General features: G+C 36.6%; 1 protein-coding gene across 5 annotated transcripts in view; it reads left to right on the top strand.

The window, feature by feature from the left end:
* The window catches only part of tnr (tenascin R (restrictin, janusin)), a 174,927-nt gene that overhangs the window by 68,833 nt on the left and 83,988 nt on the right, over positions 1 to 22,106 (top strand). For 4 of the 5 annotated variants that reach the window (XM_041993320.1, XM_041993318.1, XM_041993319.1 and 1 more), the window contains exon 3: positions 17,215 to 17,272. The exons of the other annotated variant lie outside the window; for it this stretch is intronic. The gene's annotated coding sequence lies outside the window, so the exon portion shown is untranslated. The remainder of the gene's footprint in view (positions 1 to 17,214; positions 17,273 to 22,106) is intronic. 5 annotated transcript variants of the gene reach the window in all.

Below are 22,106 nucleotides of genomic sequence, written 5' to 3'. Positions count from 1 at the left end.
TAGTTAGAATAACATTAATTGTAATATCATACATAATTTTTGGGCAACCTCTCTACATTCAGAAAAAAAAAAAAAAAAAAAAAGCTAGAAGCTACTATGTTAGTTTAGGAAAGCACTCTTCCAACTGTGGTTCCAGATGGATTGGGTACACATTAGATGTTGTTTTTTAGTAGCATCAGCTATTGTTTAAGATAGACTGCAGTGAATCCTGAGCGTCTTGGGTGTTTACATTATCAGTTATACTGCTTTGAACAATGTAGCGAGCATAATCGTGGGTTTACTGTGTTCCAGCTCCTGACACTGATTTATGAATACCCAATACTTTGTCCTTCATTACCAGCATTTATAAAAATTAGTTATTTTTCAAACCCAGGGGTTCATTCCTTATCATATGAAGGCCATAAACTGAATTCATACCAAGAACTGTTTGCTCAATAGAAGACTGTATACCTAAACTTCCTGGCAGGAAAACATACCTAAATGTATGCAGAAGGGAGTGTGCACAACTTAAAAATGCATATTTTGATTCATACTGTAGGTTTCAGACAGTACCACGGTGGTTATGGGAAACATTCAGGCATCCAAAGCCCTCAGCTGAGGCTGCTTAGGTAATTAGTCTAGGTTACCGTGGTGATTTGAGCAAAAGGCAGTCATTTGTCCTTGCTGAGCTGGCAGCACGGTAGCTAATCTACGTGGAAAACAGCCCCGGGTGAGAATGACTTTCCAATACTTGTGACCTCATCTGTAAATGGCATTCCTTGCTGATTGGATAATCTACCTACTTGTTTCACCACTATTTTGTTGTGTTTTTTTTTATTCTAAGAGAAATGCTGCATATATTGTAACCACAGCGTTGGAATATCTCCTGAAAAACTGGATGATGCATTAGTATTTTTTGCTGCATGTTTGGGATGATAAATGATATTCTAGGAAACTATGTGCTCCTATGGCCTCCATCTCAGGAGCCTCACACATAAAACAATGTCATCTTACAGTGGTGTTCTTGTCATATTTGTCAGAGTTTTTTTATATTTTGTATTTTGCCCTAGATAATAATGACACTGTTTTCCAGTGTATTCAACATCTTAGAAGATATATTGAACAAATCATTATAATGTGATAAATAGGAGAGTATGCTGAAATTGATTGCTGTAGGGATGCTTCTAAAAGAGACTTGTTTCATTGCATAACGGACAAATCAATAGACTCAAAATAACAAATTATCTTGCATCAAGTTATGTGCTCATAGCTATCTGTCATTGTGTCTGGGTGTTTGTGTGTGTGAGTACACGATGTCGGATGTGTGGTTTGTTCATTTAGCAGAGAGCATTGGAGCAGAATTTAGTGTCATAACAAAGCAATGGAATCAATGCAGAAGCACTTTTGATCTCCGTCTTCTGTAGAGCAGATGATTGGAGCAAGATGACAGCACAGGAAAACACAACACAGGAATGTTGTGAGGGATGGGTAAAAAGTAAGAGAAACAGAAAGGGATTGTGTTTCTGTGTTCAGAAGATGAAAAGTGCATGGTTTAAATTTTAGATCACTGCTAAATTTTCAGCTCACTTTCATTTGTAGAAATGCCTCTTTGAGCAAAGATTGTGGGGAGAAAAAAACCCATCAAGATCTTAAATCACTGTGCAGGTGTTGGCATGAGGTCTGCTGTTCTTTTATATGCTCAACTTGAAATTCATGTAGTCATGAGCATGATGTGTAAGCTGCATCACTAAATGCTGTGGCTAACATAATGTACTTAATCTGTGCCTTAGTAGCTCAGAAGGGTTTACATTGTACATTATTTAGTGAGCTCAAAGTTATTTAGCTGTTCACAGAAAATGTAAATAAAATATACTGGTGATACACTTTTTTTTTAGGAATCACAACACACTGCATTCTTGAAATGCAAGACATCTGCTGTGATACTACTATAATTTATATATTAAACATGACACCATGGACAGACTATAGCCTTGCCCTACACCGCTGTTTTAAACATGTTTTAAAGAAATGATCACTGGGTTTCAGGCTGACAAATATAAATCTGTATTCAAACAGATGATTTGTCAAATATTTGAAAAGGTTTCCAGGAATCACTGAAACATGCAAAGTTGATTCACTGGTTTTGCTTGAATAACTGATGTAATAGAAAACTTTTATCAAAGCCTTCTTTCACTTTCCAAATGGAGTTTTGCTCATCTGCAGGCAGGGCCATTTCCTGAGATTATAGGAAAGTCGATAACTTAAAGGAAAAGGATATAGTTCATATGCTTCTTTCTTTGGTACCATACAGTCAATGTAAGAATTGGGCTTTTTGGGTTTGCAGTTATGTTGCAGCACTAATTCCAGTCAAAATATGTTTCAAACCTCAACACATATTACAGTCGCAACCAGTGTGTCTGCATATGCAACTGCATAAGTTGAGTTTAACTTTAGATCTTGTGTAAGCTTTAGTGTAGACCATCACAACAATCAGCAGCCTACAGACTATATTTTTTATTTATTTGTGTTTTTTTTTCTTTCATTCACAGAACATAAGATAACTCCTTCTAACACCATGCATGCCTCATGTCATGTCTGAATATTTTATGATTATTCCTCATTCCTCTTTTTATTATTATTTTCTGATGCAGTGGTGTGAACAAAAATGACACAAGCTCTTGGTTATCTAGGAAACATTAAAGTGATCATTTCCTAGAATTTTTTAAAAATTTGATTTAAGAAAATAGAGCAAAGACAGTACAGACAAGGTACAAACATGAACATCTTCCACTGATGTGCTTCTTCGCCCACAGACACAACCCTTTACGACCTGGAGGCTGTTTTCATATGCCTTTTGCTCAGAAAATATATTTCACACATACTGTCGTCTTTGCTCAATGCTTCAAAAGCATGAGACGTGATCTTTGGTCTTGTGGTAAATTGAACACATTGGCACTGAAATTCTTCAGACTTTTTTCAGGCTGAATAATTTCTGAGGCTGAATACATGAGAATCAGTGAGATTTTAAGTCTTTGGAAGTTTTGTTTTATTTTGTATTCACCCTGGCAATGTTTGGTCAGCTTCCATGGATAATCCAGCCTGTTTGGAACAGTGTAAATGGGCATTCAGATTCTGGTGCAGATCAGACAAGCAAATTCTGGTCTGCTTCAAAACTGGGGGTCTCAGTCCGCTTGCAAGTGAACTCAGGTCCTGTGTGCTGACACTGGGAACGCAAACGGACCAAAGAGAGGACGTGATGTAGGACGTGACATACTGCAACATGTCTGATAACTTTCTGCCTCTCCTGCTGGTCATACTGGGCAGATTCTGGAAATAAACCACATTAGGTTTTAACACTAAAGTAAAAACAGGAACCCCAAGACTGTGGTGAATGAGCCATTTTCGGCCCTGGCCAGTCGATGAGCTGGATTTTCTTCTTTTTCTTCTTGCACAGTTGTTGTTTTGGGGAATTTCACCCCCCTAGCAGCAGTTGTTGTATCTGAGTGACTTGGTCAAGGTGGTTTAGTAAAGTCCATTGTGAAAACAAACCAAACCAAAGAAAGCTGCAGAATTTTAGAATTTGTTGCCCAATCAAACAGAGTCCTCTGAACTATGGTGTGAATGCGCCCTAATAATCAAGCCTTTACAAGCATCACAACCTTCCATCTTTCCACCTCTTTATTTGGTATATACTCTCTTTTACAAACTCTTCTATTTTATTATATTCACATTACACTGTAATGGGTTTAAAACAACTTATTTGGTTAAGTTATATTGCTTAAACAATCCAAAAGAACACATTAATCTGGGTTTCAACAGGAGTTGAAAGACTGTTGTTGTGAAATCCTTTTCATATGTGTGTTGGGGGATCACCAGAATCAAAATCAGGACCATGGATTGCCACATAATGAAGATTAGTGTTGGGGTACTATTTCATGACTGGCTTCCGTCTCACCCTTCATTAACATGCATGAAGCATGAACATCAGATTAGTTTTGGACTAAAAAGCTTTCGCTGTGTTAAAACTACATTTGCTTTCAGAAATCTCTAAAATGTGTCATTATTATGCATTGTTACCTTAATTTCCATTTTTTAAAATACCACATGTATATTCTGAATATGATCATTACTAGAAGACTAATTACCCCACTTAATCATTTCTACTAAATAATTTTTCTCAGCATTGTAATATCATGGTTACACTTTGAGCTTCACTCGCCTTTTTGGTGCATTAGAAATATCATTTGACCTTTTCCAGGGGACCTAATGTACTAATTTCATATTCCTATTTATATAACTTTTATATTTGTAACAGCACACCATGCAAAGTGCACCTATGGCTAAACCTGCGTTTACATAATTTTTGGCTGATTTGAAAAGATATGGTTCTACCTACTTATTCTCTGTTCCTTTTCTTCCTTCACTGAGGAATCTTTTATGTGCAGCACCCACAGAGTTTCTAATTCTTATGTTGAATGCAACAAATGAAGTCAAAGCTAATATAATTATATTTAATGTATACAAATTAGACAATCTTATAGCTTGATAGAGTTTTTATTTAACCCAGCCCTCCCCCAACTGAGTACTCTGGAAGCCCGGCTGTTTTTCCTTAAATGCAAAGAAATGCTCGGGCTTGTATTGCTCTATGTCTGCATTGTTGATAATAATCTCACTGTTGTGAGATTCAGCATAAAGTGATTGAGAGTTGCTCTGCTCTGCTCTCTCATGCTCCCTGCACAATTCCAGTCATCTTCCGGAATATCTGTGGCTTTCAAGACAAAGAATGAACTTTTTTTTAACATAGCTAAACATAGTCAAGAAAAAAAATATTTATAGTTAAAACAGAAGGATTGACTTTTTAAAAGTTTTTTTCTTTAATATTTTTGAACAAGAAATTGTTTAGTGGAAGTTTTGAGTGATTATTGTCAAACATTGTAAAAATGCTTTTGCTAACAGCATCTTTGGTCTGAAAGTGTTTTTGAGATTTAGAAATGTACATATAAAACACATGGAAAATTCTTATTGGACAGATCAGCAATCATGACACAATAACCCAGTGGAGCTTTCTTTTTTGACAACTTCACTTCACATGCTGTACTCTTATAAGTAGTATTCACTTATGCAGCTGACATTAACTGGCTTATTATAGTGCTTTTATCACATATATAGCTTCCATGGATGCCAAAATCTAAAGAATAATGTTTTGAAATTTTCATAGGAATGGCAATATAATGAAGTATTACCCTTTACCCTTTTGTGAATATGTGAAGAGCTGTAAAATTGAGGAACTTTAAAGAGCTGCTCTGCAGATGTTGGAGGCTACGGGATATAAACCTGGTAGATTAATATAAGTAAATCTGCACTGGCATGCTGAGGATCCTGAGAATTGACAACATCCACAACCTGTGCATTGTCTTCAATATCAGTATTCTCATTTTTATTTTTAATTTTTTTTTCCAAAATTCAGCTGAGACAGCTAACAGATAAACTGCTACCTCTGCTGATCAAAGCTAGAGGGACTCTGTCTTTTCACCTTCGTTCCATCCAGGTGACATCTGGTGCCATAATGTCAGTAGGATATACATTTTTTTAGCCTTGGTTATTCTGTGTCTCATTAATAAAACGATTATCTATGAAGTATAACGAATAAATCCAGACGTTTGTGTTGCCGCTGGCCAGGAAAAACAAACTGCACCCACTAATGTAAAATCATTGTAAAGGAAGCTTAAAAGGGCCACTTTGCTCTCGACAAACCGTAATACATTTTCTTGAAGACATATTTGAAACAAAAACAAATCACCATTTTCCACAAGGTGTTTGTGCATAAGTATTTGGTCACGGTGGGTAATGCACATGCTCTAGCCGGACTGCACTGTCTGGAGAATTTGATCATAGAAGAAATCCAAAGAACTATGACGTAATAGTGGTCAAGCAACTGAAAAATGTCTTGTGATTGGAGCAAGTATTTTTGGAAAAACGGAGAAAGTGCTCTTGCAAAAAAATGACTAAAACATGTATATGATTCATTTTTAGCAGTGGGGGATGTTTAGGGTGATAACATATTCAGAAACATGAAAAATGAGGGCAAGGGTCCTTTAAGACGTATGCAGCTCTCAGCTGTAGCACATAGCAGAGAACACACAGTTTCTGGGCTCAATTAAACCATTGCAGAGGAAGATGCTGCTGCAGTGAAATCTTAAACAAAGGAAAACCATGCGGAAAGCATGTTGAGATATGCATATGCATGATTGGTGCTTCAACTGTTCAATCTTCATCTTTAGTTAAAACTAAATTGTGCTTTGCTTGTCAGGATGATAGCTCAGGGCGCAAAAATACATACAGTGCTTGAATGTTTGCAGTGATTTGTGGGCTGGTTGGAGCATTGTATATTGCATCTTTATATTTCTTACCTCTGCAGTGTAGTGATAACACATTTATCATTGAAGTACGTAGGTTGAAACAGCAACAGGCAAAAAACATAAAGCAGTGGAGATTAAATAGCAGACTTCTGAACAGCATCTGTATCTAACACCTTTCTCGGTTAGAGCCAGGCAGACCTGCTGCAGCTGTGCCCACAGCCTGCAGGTCACTGCTGTCCATCACCCTGTTTAAATTAGTAATGAACCTTCGATTTATTGCTTTATTATCTCTCTTTTCAGTGTTATCTAAGTGTTTCTCTAAAGTGGCAACTTGATTGGACCAACATGTTATTGCAAGATAATGCAAATCCTATTGTGAGGTAATAGAAAAGTATTGCAATGGAGAGCAAGGTAAGCAGAGTCATGCAAAGACTGGAAAATGTACATAAGATGCAGTGAATGAAATGGTATTATTGCTTTCTAGTAAAACTGCAAACGTAAACACACATCTAATGATTCATCACCACATAAACACTTGCTGTTTGTTATGATTAGGAAATTGTGATTGACTAAATTACAGTCCAGCGTGGGTTAATGATTATATTTTTTGGTCTTCTGTGATCTCAGGCACTTAAATAAAAAAATAAGTTATACAAACCTTGTGACAAATTCCAGTTTATAACATGCAGGTAACTATTGTTAGAATGGCAGCGTGATAGTCATAGTTATGTTTATATTAACTTGGGATTCCATTAAAATAAGACACATTTTATTTTAATTGCCTGAAAATGAGACCTTTATGATTACATTTGGCACATGTCCATGCCTTTTTCATGGTTCATCATGTTGCACTGCCATGTTTCAACACACGTGTCAAAGGAAACCCTGGTTTCTGAATGTATTTCAGTTAACAGAGTGCATTGATTATAGTTTTGGAAAATGTCAACGAGCGCAACCATACCCAGACCCTCTGTTTTCAAAATGGACATAATGTTTAGTTCAAACATGTCAATAAAATAAAGCAAAGCTAAACCAAACAAATAATAAAGAAAAGAAAACAAGCAGGTGGGCAGTCCACCACATTCAAACACAGTCAACCCTGGAATTTATTTCCATGTTTGAGAAGGAAAGTCAAAAATTATTTATTCCAACCCCCCTTCCGCATCAACAAAATCCACTTTCCAATAGTAACAACACAGGATGAAAAATGTGTGTTTAAATTGCCATAGCAATAAATTCTGTAAAAGTTTGCCACATTGCCATAGCAACAATAACTGTAACTAAAATCAAAAGAACGTGATCATTATTAGATCCAAAATTGCAGTTTGCTTTGTAAATTAGTTCAGTGTCAGTCTTTAAAAATAGCACGTAATTATTATATTATTTATTTATTTATTGCAGTTCTTTAAAAATAGCTGAGAAACAGCATTCAAGTATAAATATAAAATTTTTTTCAACACAACAGAGAAGAGAGGAGCAAAAATATAGAAAATCTTAATGTTTTATGTCTTGTGTTTATTTAGTAATGTGGTTTCTGTTATACAGAGAGGTGTGCCTTCTCTGAACTATGGACATGCACTGGAACTGGACAATCAGTTTGTTTGACATACTTTTTGTAAAATAAAACTTTATTTAAACTTAATACGACTCTTCTGAGCTTGGTTGCTTATTCGCCACCGTCTTGTGCGTAATGAATTCTGGGAGAAAAGAGGCCGCGAAGGATGCACCACCAGCAGCCTTCGTTTGAGGCTAAACGAAGTGCGGATTTGAAGGGTGGATTCGGAGGGTCATTCAGTGTCTGTGAATTGGGACAGTACTTCGCACACTGCGATGACGTATGTGGTGGACGAATCTGCACTTTGAAGTGTGCAGACCCTGAACTGGGACACACCTAAGTTTAAGGTAATCAAGGCATGTAACAGCACTGAACACATTTACCAACATGCATTTACAGTATGGATGGTTGCAGTTTTAGACAATGATAACCATGAACAGCCCACACTAATGCACTTTTTTTATAATTATATTGAATAATTTAGAATGAGTTACTGTATAAATACAATAATTATTTTGTATATTCTTTTCTATAGAAAACACACACACACACACACACACACACATATATATATATATATATACATATATACATACATACAGTCTGTATGTACAATGAAAATTTAATTAAATTGAACTTTAAGAGTTTAATTAGGATAACATAGACATGTCTCATCTCAAAAAGACCTGAGGTAAGACCTACAACAAATAAAAACTTTCTCCTCCTCATGCTGTTCATGGACCCGCCAATAAATTGTCTTGTCTACTCTTTATTATATATATTTTACACATGTCCTATTTATGTCACATGAAGTTGAACATGCATGTGGGCCGGGGCGTGCATGTAGGGGCATGCCGGTAGGGGCAGGCCGTGGTAACCAAGGAAACAGGTGTTGACACTACTTCATGAAAAAAGACTTTTCCTGTTGCGCATCCAAGGAGTTACTACTTTATTGTGGGCAGCTGTGAGAGAATCAGGAGGCTTCATATCAGGACAAGCCCAGATAAGCAACTATGTTCAAGAAAACAAGCCCAAAAACCTGCAACTGACGATATTTACAAGAGACTTCACAGAAAACCAGCCCAAAGTCACTGAAACAGGCAGATTTAGCAACACTGCTGCCTTTCTCTAGCACAGTAGTTTTTATCCCTGCTTTGTTTGATCTAAATGGAAGTTTACCGCTGCGCCGGGAGCCTCACACATTGATTGACTGAGTGCATCACATGTGATGGCTTACATCACATGTAATTGGTCTGCATGTTTCCTCCACTACTGTGAAGACTGCAAAAAGTTGTGGCAGTTAAATTAAAAGCACCCCTTAATATTTTACATTTTAACTCCATGTCCATATAGGACAGGTTCTGGGTCCGGACCACAGTCTGCTTGTTAGTGACCTCTGCTGTAAACCATCACAATACCATACTGCCTCTTACAGCCACCCTGAAAAGGGTAATCTAAAGATTTTGTGTAATATATATATATATATATATATAATATATAATTACTCTGATTAAAAATTATATATATATATGTATATATATATATATATATATATATATATATATATATATATATATATATATATATTAGTGCTGGGCAACGATTAAAATTTTTAATCGCGATTAATCGCATTGTTACGCCCAAAATGTCTCTTTCCTTTAAAAAAAGGCCTACAGCTATAAAAAGAAAATGCAGTAAGTTTTGGTTTACAAACACGACATCAGGGCTCTCCAACCTGCAACTCTGGAGCTGCAAGTGTGTCTCTGGACCTTCCACTATGCCTCTAAATACGTGGCTAAATTTTTTTTTTTAAATCTATCTTTCTTGTCATTAGGTTGGAAACCATGGACTTTTTTTTCCTTTCTTTTACATCATTTTCCCCAAATATCTACATTCCTTAGCAGAAAGTCTGTCTATCCTCTTTTTTTTATGAAGGTTTTATGTTTTTCTTTATTTTAAAACCTTAAAAATGGAAATAAAAATGTGGTTCTTCAAAAGTAACAAACATCCGTGTGGTATCCACAGAAAGTCCAGAATCTCAGCTACCAGCTCAGTAAAACCATTTCTATCACCAACAAACACAGTTAAGACAACAAATTATTTAAAGAGCAGCTACACAAAGTCCGAAAAATATGCAAACACAAATTATGTCTCCCCGTGTCCACCCCACGGCATGAACACGAAGAAACGACTCCTCTACTGAAAGCTCACATCTCACAGATTCCACAGCTGGAAGTTTCATCTCGATATGACCAAGATTCACTGAACCAGAGGCAGAAGAAGACCCGATTTATGCTGCACGTTTGTAAAAGTTAGAAAGCATGTCTTACCTTTGCTGTCTTGCATAAATTAAAACCGCATTTATTAAAAAAAATAATGAAAAAGTTTCCCGTCCAAAAGTTACGATGTTCTGTCCATCTGCATGTATTTTGACAAAGAGAAACGTCGGTTCTTTTTGTCTTCTTCCTGTTCCAGACAGAAAACATCTCTTTATTTTAATAAACCCGCTCTCTCCCGATCACGTCAGACATACCGCTGCAGCAGGGATATGGCTGCACTAATCTGTCACGTTTCATCCAAAGAACGGCGAAAAAAACGTCGTTTTGTCAGTAAACACAGCGTTTTTTTCGCCGTAATAAAAAGCTGCGCCGTTAAATAGGTCTGGCCTGCCATAAAAGCCAGCGGCCAGCAAAAAAAAAAAAAAAAAAGAAATATTAACTCGCGATTAAAAAAATTAACAGCGTTAATTAAGCGTTGCGTTAACGCGCGATTAACGTGTTAACGTGCCCAGCACTAATATATATATATATTCATATATATATATATATATAGATATATATTAATCAGAGTAATCACAGCTTACAAATTAATCATGATTAATTGTGACCGTGCCTGAAATTTCCCCCTTTTATACTGTACTGCATCAACAGAACGAGCCAATGCTACAAATATTTAATATCACTGACCTTTCTTTGGCTCAACGTCAGATATCCAAGGGTCAGTAAATGCAGCATGTAATATATGTCTGTATGTTGTTCTAAATCACCTCTACCATGTTATAGATCATAATTCAGAATTCATGCGGCATCATCTCACCAACCACCTCCATTGTGAAAATTTCTGTCATAAAACCACCAGATGTGACAACTAAAGTTAAACAGCCAACATTGATTAAGGAACTCAGACAAAACTGATCATCTAGCTAAAAGGTTGAGTGACTTTGCATACACACTCAGTCGCATGGCCCCCTTTACACACATACTCTTCTCAAACCACTTCTGACAGCCTCACCTTCATCTAGACACAAATATACTTGAGAATTGATATTTGAGACGTGACATACTATGGTGGTAACTTAGTTCACATCGGCAGTAGATAAAAAGAGAACCATCTTTCAGAGCTTAGAGCCTAACTCTGTGTGAAAGACCTGTGTCTGTTTCTGCTTCAGAATAACAAAGTTATTTCTGCATCACTTCCTGAAACTACACATGTATGCCTTAATCCAGAGTAAAAAAAAAAAAAAGTGTCACTAACAGATTTACTTTGACAGACCTAGTGTAAACATGCAGAATCAATTTAGGATGAATTGAGTACATCGATGCCATTCTATAAGACTGAAACAGCCCTGCATCCCAAACTTTTTTGTAAATGTTCAATTCATGCTATGCAATGCATTTACATACATAAAGAAATATAGCATGCACATGCTTACTCATACTGTATTTAAACAGTGTACAAATATAAGCAGATTTTTGTGGAAAAGAATTACACCCAATGGATAAAAGACTTGTAACAATGCTGACTGTTGAATGTAGAAAAAAGAAAACAATTATTCTTTTTTTCCATTGTACATTTAGATTTTTACATTAGTACCCTGGACAACCCAAAGTTTGTTGTCGTTATTTAATGGCCACTGAATCACAGGTGTTTCTGCAACAACAGCGTCAGTTTGAAAATGTCAGCTTTGCAGAAAGTTGTTACTGTTGAATAATGCACATCTCTTCCATCTTACAAATGTGTCAGTCAATGAAATTAATTAGAAATTTAATTTTTCTCAGCCTTATCTTTCCATGACTTGTGAAAAAAATTTGTGTCTTTGCTACAATTGTGTTGATTAATTAACGTGGCAAATCTGCAGAGGGATTTGTGAAGTTTTGTCACCTTCTCAGCGGAATGATTTCGATCCTGATCAAATGAAAGATTACACATTTGTCATAATGATCAGCTCATTCAGTACTCATGTGGTAGATGTGTTTCCTTCAAATTGAATGATCTTGTCTCCTTACTTGTATGGAGTGGAATCGTGAGGTATTTTTAGTATTGAGGTCAGTTCAGTAATAAGACATTATATTTGCACAGAAAAAGAGATTTAATTGTGTTGGGATTGCTTTCACTACTTTGGTTTATATATTTATCAGAATGAGGGATCAGAGAAGTCTTTGAATTTGCTCATAATTAATCATACAAAGTTTTGAAACTGTCCTATTAATTTTAAAATGTCTCGGGTTTAGCTATCAAAGTTCTTCAGAAGGTTTTAAAAACATATACTTTGACTGTTTGATGCAATTCTCTTCTTTTATTAAGTATTTAAATCTACTGTCTATTTTAGCTTAAAATGTTGGGAGCAACTCAAGTTAAACGTGTTAGTTATGTAATCCCATATAATCCTTCTGCAATGCGACAAATTCTATCATGACTGCATTTTTATCAGCTGTAACTTGTCTTCACTCCTTTTGTTTCTTTACCTTTTTCAGATTATCGCAGAGTTTCTTGTTTTCCTTTTGCTTAACTGCCCTAGTAGGACCAAGTGATGAGACTCACTTGATGACACACTAAATGATTTTTTTGTTTTCTGGAGGAAAAAGATTGTCTAAAACCCATTTTTCATTGGTGTAAAAAGGGGCAAAGGCAGGTTTTGGTGTGGCAGGTGATGAATGGTTGGTGGGACGGAATCCATCTGCTGCATCCACACAACGGAAATGGGATTGTCCACTGGTTTTTATAAAAAAAAAAAAAAAAGAGGGAATAAAATCCACTGTAATAGACGACCATGATTCATTCAGGATACGGACACACTGTACAGTATAGTGTGTGCGTCTTTGTGTGTTGAGTGTTTGAGTAAGAGAAAGATGGAGAAATTTATTCAATCTGTTTCTCACTATTTTTTTGCGTCTCTCTCTCTCTCTCTCTCTCTCTCTCTCTCACACACACACACACACACACACTCACATGGCTTTGTGCCATCTTGCCTAAATACCAACTATCTATCATCTGGGATATTTCATACTTTCTCAATTCAATAAGTCAATGTGATTTATGTAGTGGCTCGGGTGGCTTCAGTGTAGAATTATGTTGAAATTTAGGACTAGAGACGGTAATATACATTAAGTTCTTTGTGTTCTACTTGTAAGTGAACATAAGAAATCCCTGAAAATTCAGTTTCTTTTTGTTTTCATTCAGTCTACTTAAGTTTTTTAATCATGCTCAGAAAATGTTGCAAAAACCCATGACATCACATGTCATTATGTAGTATGTAAACTCAGATTATCAAATACTACTTGAAAAAAGGGACGTTTACTCTCTTTATTCAAATATCTTTTGAACATTCTTCTTCTACTACTACTTCTTCTGTTATTATTTATTGTTTTGAGCATTCTGTGCACATATACAGTTTCTTCTCTGCCCTCATCATAGGTTCACTAAGAGTATCATTTTTAGGCCAACACTGCAGTGGATGTGGGTCAATTTGCATCCTACACAAAGGTGATTTAAGCATCTAACCTCCAGAGGAAATGCACTGAGAATTTACCTCACCAGAAAGGACAAGGTTAAAACATGTTAAAAGAAAAGAGAAAAAAAATAAATTAATAAAATAAATTAACTTTACCAAGTGACAAGGTGTAGATAAATATATTTCTTAGAATTTATTTGGTCCCTCTCATGGCTTTAAAATGGCGTGTGCATTTTGTGTACTTGTCAAGTACACAGGGTCATGGATAATTAAAAAAAATAAAAAGGTTTCCTCTCTTTTGTTTCTAATCAAAAGGGAAAAAAAAAATTATCCAATAGAATCTCCATTTACAAATTTAAAAAAAAAAAAACAAAAAAAAAACACTGTGCATCCAGCTCTTTTGAACAGGACTAAGAGATGATCCCAGGACAGTTTCCTGCCCTTCAATGTACAGGCAAAGCAAATCAGTCAAATGCAACTGCAATGTCTTTCACATATAGAAAGTCTCACTATTCTCAAATACTACCTCATTTTGACAGTTGTCTCACCAGCGCAAGATCTGCCTGGGTCATCTGAAATGTTGGTGGTGTTTGTCTGGTTCTTTATCGCTGGATAGTTGTTTTAGGCGTGTACTCCATAATGCTCAGTTATTTAACATGGTAGGCTTCTGTCTGTGAATTAATGTAGAAACATGGAAACCACAAAGATAGCAGTATACAACTGATGATGAAGGGCCCAAAACCTTGAGGATGATACGCGCAAATGCATTGAAAAATCTGCAATTGTTAAAATGCTCATTTGTATAAATACATGTAGTACTCTGCAGATTCTAAGCAGAAATCTCCAGTTATAGCTCTGATAAATGATTTTTCTCGTTATATGTCTTGGAAAACATTAGAAATACAATTTATGGCATGTTCTTGAGGTTAGGAACTTACTTTTTATGAGAGGAGGATTTTGAGAGCGGTCCCATGGTTTTCAATAAAAAAGCAAATGGAGCCTGCTGTTGTCAGCTTGGAGAAGGGTGCTGCCTTCATTCCCTCAGTCAGGGAGAATAAAGCCTCTTTCCCCCAAATTTGTTTCCACAGAAGCAGTTTGAGGCAAATAATAATCACATTCAGTTCAGCACAATGGATGTGCAAATTAAACACAATACTGAATGCAGCAATCTTGCCATATGTCACTCTACAGACTGCCTTTATTGTTAGCTCTTTCCTTTACTTTTAATTGTGTTAAATCCATTGCCTAAAGGGATGCTTATAAATAACAAAACATATGGGAGATTTGAAAGAAGTTAGCAAATACCAGCAAATCCTTGTGATCAACTTTTCAACATATGGTTTGTGAATTAACAAGTTCAGTAGCTGCAGTTTGTTTCTTTTTTTTCTGCATAACAGCTTCGATCAGTTCTGCTTTCTCCCCAATTTTCTGTATTAGAGCTGCTGCTATTGTTTGAGCAGACTCGAAACATGGGCATGGGAATATGCATTCATTTCTGTTATCTTTAATTTTTATTATTTTTATTACATTATTATTTTTTTTTTATGTAAGCAACTATTTCCTGCAGTGACAGCATTTTTTGGTGCCTGCTGGCCCAGCAAATAAACTGCAGGAGTGTAATAAGATTTACATTCAAAGGCATCCCTCTGTGTTGCTCTTACACCTTAAAAGCATTCTGAGGCAGGAAACTGTGCCATCTATAACTTTCTTCTCTCACAGTGGGACATGCAAACAGCATGTGTATATCTGTGTGTGCATATGGTAATGTATTTGTTTTTAGATGTCTATTTTTTGCTTGTAAGTGAATTATTGTAGACTAGAGTTATGTGAATACATGTTCCTGCCTGCCCACAGGCATAAAGCCTAATGCTTAGATTGTCATAATAATTGTCTCAAGACATTTCCAAATTGCTCTTACAGTAAGCTTATACAGGACAAATAATTCCACTAATCCTGTGGGATATATTAATATTTGTCCACCACTATCTGAAATTTAACAGCTTAATAACAAAATAAATAAATAAATACTGTTATTTTTATCAAATGTATTCCACATTATAACATTTTCACCCACAATGCAGCTCAGGATTGAAGTGTCAGTAGCCTCTAATTAAACCCTGGACCTGCATGTTTGGTGCCAACTTGTTCTAATAAGAAATATATATTTTTTTATTCTTTCAAACTTTTTTATGTTAATCTGATGATAAGTCCTTGAATTCATGTAAGTAATTAATGTTTCTGGTGGCAATGAACCCTGTTATTGAGTTTTTGCTTTCCTATCTTTTCTTACCTCCAAGGTGATCTAAATGTTTTTCACTGTTCTTCTTATTTTAAGTTCAGTGTTTTGATTACACTTCCTGTTTTAGTTCATGCTCGCTTCTTGAAGACCACTAGCAGCAGCAAGCTGTTGTTTTCAGGGAAAGAAATAAAAGACTGGCTCTAATAAAGTTGCTGTTTACCTCCTGCCCAGCACTAAATGGCAGGCAGCGGAGCATTGAGCAGCTTAAGACCACACTATTTTTCTCAGGAGTTAGTGAAGGGCAGTAAACAAAAACGTGATTGCTTACATTTTTGCATTGAATTCCTAAATGAATGGCATGACGCATGAACCTTTCTCAGGATAAGGTTCATGCCAATCTGCTAACTGGTTTAAATGACAGTTTGGGTACTCAGACATCTCATAGTGCATATAAAGTAGCAAATATGTAATAAATACATTGTGATATACAAATATGTAAACAGTCTGAATTTGCATGTTGATTTCCCTCATGAAGAAGACAGATGGAGATGAGTATCTTTCCCTCTTATTATGTTTGAAGAGCTGTGAGTGGAGCTTACTTCATTTGTTTATTTAATCAACCTCCTTTGCTGGAAGAAAGCCAAGAAAAAAAAAAAATGACACCGTTTTCAGAGAATTTACAATTCCTCTGAGCCAAAGTCAGCCTGGACAGCAAAACACATCATCTTATCTCTCAGAGGGTGAGCGAGGCACCCGCAAGAGCTAACAGGTCTTGGGTCTTTTATGTTTGCGTGGGCGCAAGTGTGTGTGTGAGTGTGTGTGTGTGTGTGTGTGTGTGTGAGTGTGCCTCAGGAGGTACGTTGTAACAAAAAGCCCAGCAGCACACCATATGAGGAAAGCAAATGAGCACTTTTTCTGTCTTCCGTGTTGAAAGAAAAGCCTCAATGTGCTCTTGTTCTTTTGCAGCAGGGAAGTTTACATGCACACACCTCCTTGAACACTGCTGCTCTGCATGAGCTTCTTTTGTATGTTTGTAGATGTGTGTATGTGTCATTTTAAGATGCAGGAATGGAGTCAGAGTTGTCTGTGCTATGAATATAAAAACGGACTTGGACTGCTAATTGAGCATAAAGGCACTGCCTATCTGAAAAGGGACAGAAATTACTTAAAAGTGTATGCTTTTACCTGTGTTTTGTACACACCATAGGTTGCACTATGTAGTGCACCCCTTTACCTGCAAGAAATTAGCATTTCAAATTGCTTCTAGAGGACTCTGTACTCTTAAGGCTGACAGAAAGCAGTTCAAATGTGTAATTATTGTAGTGCTGATTTAAGGTTTCCTGTCTCTTAGGCAGGTACGAAGTCACAGAGAGAGGCTGGTCACAAGACAACAAAGTCCTCACAGAACGGTACTTTGCACACACACAAACATAAGCACACACCTAAATGTCGAGACATATTAATGAACATCCATATTTTTCCCTCTAGCTACAGTGTAATGTTCAATTTAATGGTCTAATGTTCCTTAATGACTACTTTATGTGCATGGGCTTATTGTGCATCTATCAACCTGAAGCACATCTAATCAGACAATTAGCCGTCACCTTGGGCTAATTCCTGTGCATGTATTCATCACCATAACTGGCTTTTTAATAGGAACACAAATAGATTGTCAGGTAACCATCACATGGTAGTCGCACAAACAAGTAATGGATGAGATAGGAAAGATCTCTGTTGCACAGATCAACAAATTTCTTCCAGCCTGTAAATTAAAGAAATGTCTGGACTTAAAAGGATGATATTTTGAAAATTTATTGGCACTTTCATAATGTTTGTTTTCTTTGCAGACTCGTGATTTGGGAATGTGATTCACTTCTCTGCTTAATTACATATGAGTTAAACAGCTTGTCTATCTTCAGTGCTTGATTAAATTTTCAGCTGTGGAATCTGACAAAAGTGGAAACAAACCTGCTGTGCTTACACACTGGAAAGATTTCAGAGTTAACTGTGATTATTATGGGTGTAGCAGGTGTCCTCAGGATGTGTCCCAAGCTTCAAACTTCACACTGTGCTTTTTTTTTTTTTTTTTCTGGTTAATGACAATAAATCTATTAGTCGTATTAACCGCATTATGATGAGGTGCGCTTGGTATATGCACCCTGACTGTTTATCATGCAGTCCTCACAGGACCAGCATTGTTGTGTGCATATTAATCACCTCACAGTAATTTGATGCAGAACAGGCTTTAAATGTTTACTGTTTTTGTTACACAACTTAAAGCATGATGTACTTTAATAGCGAAAAGGCAATTAAAGATTAGGATAAACAGAGGACAGGATTGGAATATTTGTTGATTTGCTGCCAACCTTTCCACTGTTTAAACTGTTTTATTGCTCCTGCAGTCTTTAAACACATGAAAACGATCCACCCACAGCTCCAGCCATGATTCTGAATACACTTGTCTCCCACAACCAGCCCTATCTCAGCAACAAAGAAGTATTGTCTGGCTGCTTGGATGCATCATTTTGGCTGAGAAGAAAAACAAACAATGCTTCAGATTTAGTGTGCAGGTTTCTGGCTTGTGCTAGACATTTCCTATGGAAATTAAATGGTTGAAAATGGTCACAGTGTGAAATTCACAGCTAGTGACAGATTTATACCAATAGTTCATATCCAGTCAGGCTTAGAAATGTTTAAACTACCATGCCCTGAGCACAAGAGGAATATATAAGCAGAAAAAGTGATTGAAGACAAAATTAGATTAAGAGAAAAATTGTTGAAAAAGACTTCTTGAATTGAGGTAAGAGGTGAGAGTGACGGTGGTGGAAGCCTTTTGATCTTAGGTTTCTAATCAATGAGAATTACCGTCTGTCTGCCTGTGTCAGTCCTGATTATTGCAGCAGCACCAGGAGATGCAGGACATCTAGAACAGTAGCGAACAGAGCTACTGCTTTTAAAAGACCTGTTCTATCAAAAAGTCTGTCTACCTGCATCTGACTAACAATCTGTACTGTTTCATAGGGCTTAAAATTTCAATGAGGAGATGGATTTCACATTGAGAAAACTGCTGAGTTTGTGTAAAGCATTGTCACAATGTAATATGGTCTTTAGATATTGCATTGCCATTTATAGTCATCCAGACAGCTTTATTGTGTCGGAATGTCAGCATTGTGGGAGTTTGTTTCTACTACAAGGAGAACACATTGTGAATAAGCTACATGACACAGAGCATTGCACACAAAATATGTAATGTTACAGAAGAATAAACTGAAGGGTAAGGACAGAGAAACCTGAGCAAGTGTTTTAAAGCCTTTGGATCGAAAATTCCAATGACAGCAGCTGAAAATGACTGTGTGCACCTGGGGAATTAAGATTTTGTGCATGGCTCCTTGTGATAGATTTTGGAATATGATGTGAAGTGAATATAAGGTAATTTTTCCCCTTTTTGTCATTTTACAGAATATTTTAAAGCACAGAACACACTGATGCATCACAATGCTAAGCCATGCTAAAGAACATTTGGAAACAATGAGCATTCTTAAAGAAACCCTTGGTGTATTTTTGCCTGCACCAGTGCCAGAGTCTATTCTATTTCTGCTTTTTCTCTGTTAAGACTCTGCTGAACAGTCAGAGCAGTCTGTCTCTGTGGCAGGCTTTCCTCTAATGAAGTGGACTTTTTGTATTGTGTCTTCACCAGACTATTCCTGGAACTGATAGCATCACAATCAGATGTCCCAGTACAGAGATGTAGCCAAGATAACCCATTCAGTCTGACCTTACCTTTCTCTCTACCTGAGATTTCTTCAATTCGACCCTATGTAAGCTCATTTAATACCTTACATCTTAACAGTCTGGCCTACACTCTTATATTCATAATATTTCCTTAAAATACGGTTGTAGCTTATATCAAAATATCAAACTGGTCCTGTAGCACTCTGAGAGGAGATATCTTCACAATAGGAATGTGCAATATCATATTGATCGCGATAATACCGGTAGAAATGTAATATGGTGATTTCACATGATCACACCTTTCCGGTCCGATGGCTTAATTTACCACGGCGCGGTGGAGAACCATGGAGCTCAGCTGAACAAGTGAACAAGGAAACATGTCAAAGCAAAGCAGAGTGCGGCTATACAATATATAGAGTTTTGATTTCGGCTTCACACAAAAACAAACAGACAAACAGTGATTCACATGTTCCTAAAGACAGCACACTTCTGCCACTTACGATGGCAAATCCTGGTAAATACGGTAAGTAGCCCCGCCTCCATTGCACCCCAATGCTGCCAACTTCGCAAATCTGTCGCTATATTTAGAGTATATTCCTAGACCCTTATAGCGACTGTTTTTCAAAGCAGGATTAGCAATAAATCCATTGATTTTTTTTTAGCCTTGTTGGAGACTTCTTTCTGTCCGATCTCCTACCTGCTGGCTGTGTTGCCTGCTGTCATTTCTCCAGACGAATAAGCAGACGTGTCCGGAATGCAAGCACACTCAATAAAAACATTGACAAACAGCATGGGTGAACGCATCTGTTGCTTCAGCACCACTGTAATCTTTAGGTGATAAAAACTTAATAAAGAGGGACCAGTATAAGACCAGCAAACTGCAACGTCTGTGGCTGGATCCACCTTCATCCACCTTCAAATACAGCTAAAGAGGTTAATCACTGTAATATGAAGTTAATGTTAGCATCTATGTTAGCAACGAGCTTAGAACCACAGTGGTGTAAATGCATGCATGTTAGTACTTTTGTACTAATGTTAACTCGTCAGACTGGCTCCATTCCACTGTTCAGAAGAAGAATGAGATATTTACTGAACAGTTTCATAAACGGCTGACTTTGCAATGATCATGTTAAATTGGGCCAACATAGGATCTGACCCACTGTAAACAATGTAGTTTTATTGGGTCTGTTTATTAGAAAAATCCAGCTGTTGCTGATTTCAGAATGTAAGTTTTTTTATTGCTTTATTTATTTTTTTATTAAATTTTAAAAAGTTTAAAATTATTATTTTCTGACTCATTTCAGTTACTTCAAGTCGCTTAAAAAAGATTTTTCTGATGCTCTTGTGCAGGGATCCCCAACTGTGGACCTGTTGAGCCATCGTCCTGCAGATTTTACATGTTTAGGTGGTGCAATACACTTGAGTCAAATTATTAATGGGTCATTAGAGGCCTGTACAGAACTTAAAAACATTATGTGCAGTAAATCGTCTAAAACTAGCAGGACAGGTGGTGATCCTGCACTAAAGTGTAGCAAACTGGCCCTCCTTTCTACATCCAGGAAAAAAAATGCTATGAACTGCGGTATTAGTATTTTAAATTTCTCTGTGGGTCTAGATGGATTTCACATCAAAAACTCTTGGATAAATTATGATAACAACATATTTACTAATCTGAATAAATTTTCATGTTCATGTTTTCCAAATTTAGTAAAGCAAAGAAATCATCCAGAGGGGAGGGACAGAGTCTTTCAGTTTAAGCTGAAGATCAGAGCTGTTACCAAATGGTTGGAGAGAAACAGTGAGCACAGATTTTAAATTCCTTGGATATTATAATGCATCTTCTAAGCAAACCCAACGGCTGGCGTTGCATGGCAGTTTACTTATGACAACCAAAAGAAAGTTGCGATTTGACTTGGACTTAAGCCATAAAATTTGAGACTTGTTTTTCCATCAAGACATGAATTCAAAGTGATAAACTCACAAGCACAGAACAATTTACATTAACGCATCCCTGTACAGGTTATAATATTTCCATAATACAGTCTAAACTGTCATGATCCATGGACAGAGATGAGTAGGAACAACCCAAATGCAGAACTATGATGCAAGAGGCAAGCATATCCTACAATGGCAGGATAAGAAAGAATTTGAACAAAGACAAAATAGTCAGAGCCACAACACTAATTATACACTAACTGGCAAAGAAAAGCTGAGGTGACACAATGATAAACTGGGACAGGATAGAGAAAGATCTGGCAATGAGCAGAATTATCCAAAGAGTAAACCTGCAGACCATGACACACACTGACATTTTCAACCGCAGTTAAAAAATAAAAAAGAAAAAAATAGATTTAATTAGGTTGCATCAAACCAAGCTTTTTTTTTTGAAAATATAAAAATTATAAGCTAAACAGCAAAACCAGACAGGGCAACTGGAAAAAAAAAGAAAAAACAATCAGCCCTGTCCAGTTTGATCTAATCAGACAGGTTGTTCTTCTAAGGCCCGTATGA

This window comes from Melanotaenia boesemani, chromosome 8, assembly GCF_017639745.1.
Source record: "Melanotaenia boesemani isolate fMelBoe1 chromosome 8, fMelBoe1.pri, whole genome shotgun sequence".
In the NCBI taxonomy this organism is placed as follows: Eukaryota; Metazoa; Chordata; class Actinopteri; order Atheriniformes; family Melanotaeniidae; genus Melanotaenia; species Melanotaenia boesemani.
Note: the sequence above shows the minus strand (reverse complement) of the source record. Positions and strands in the feature narration are given on the sequence as shown.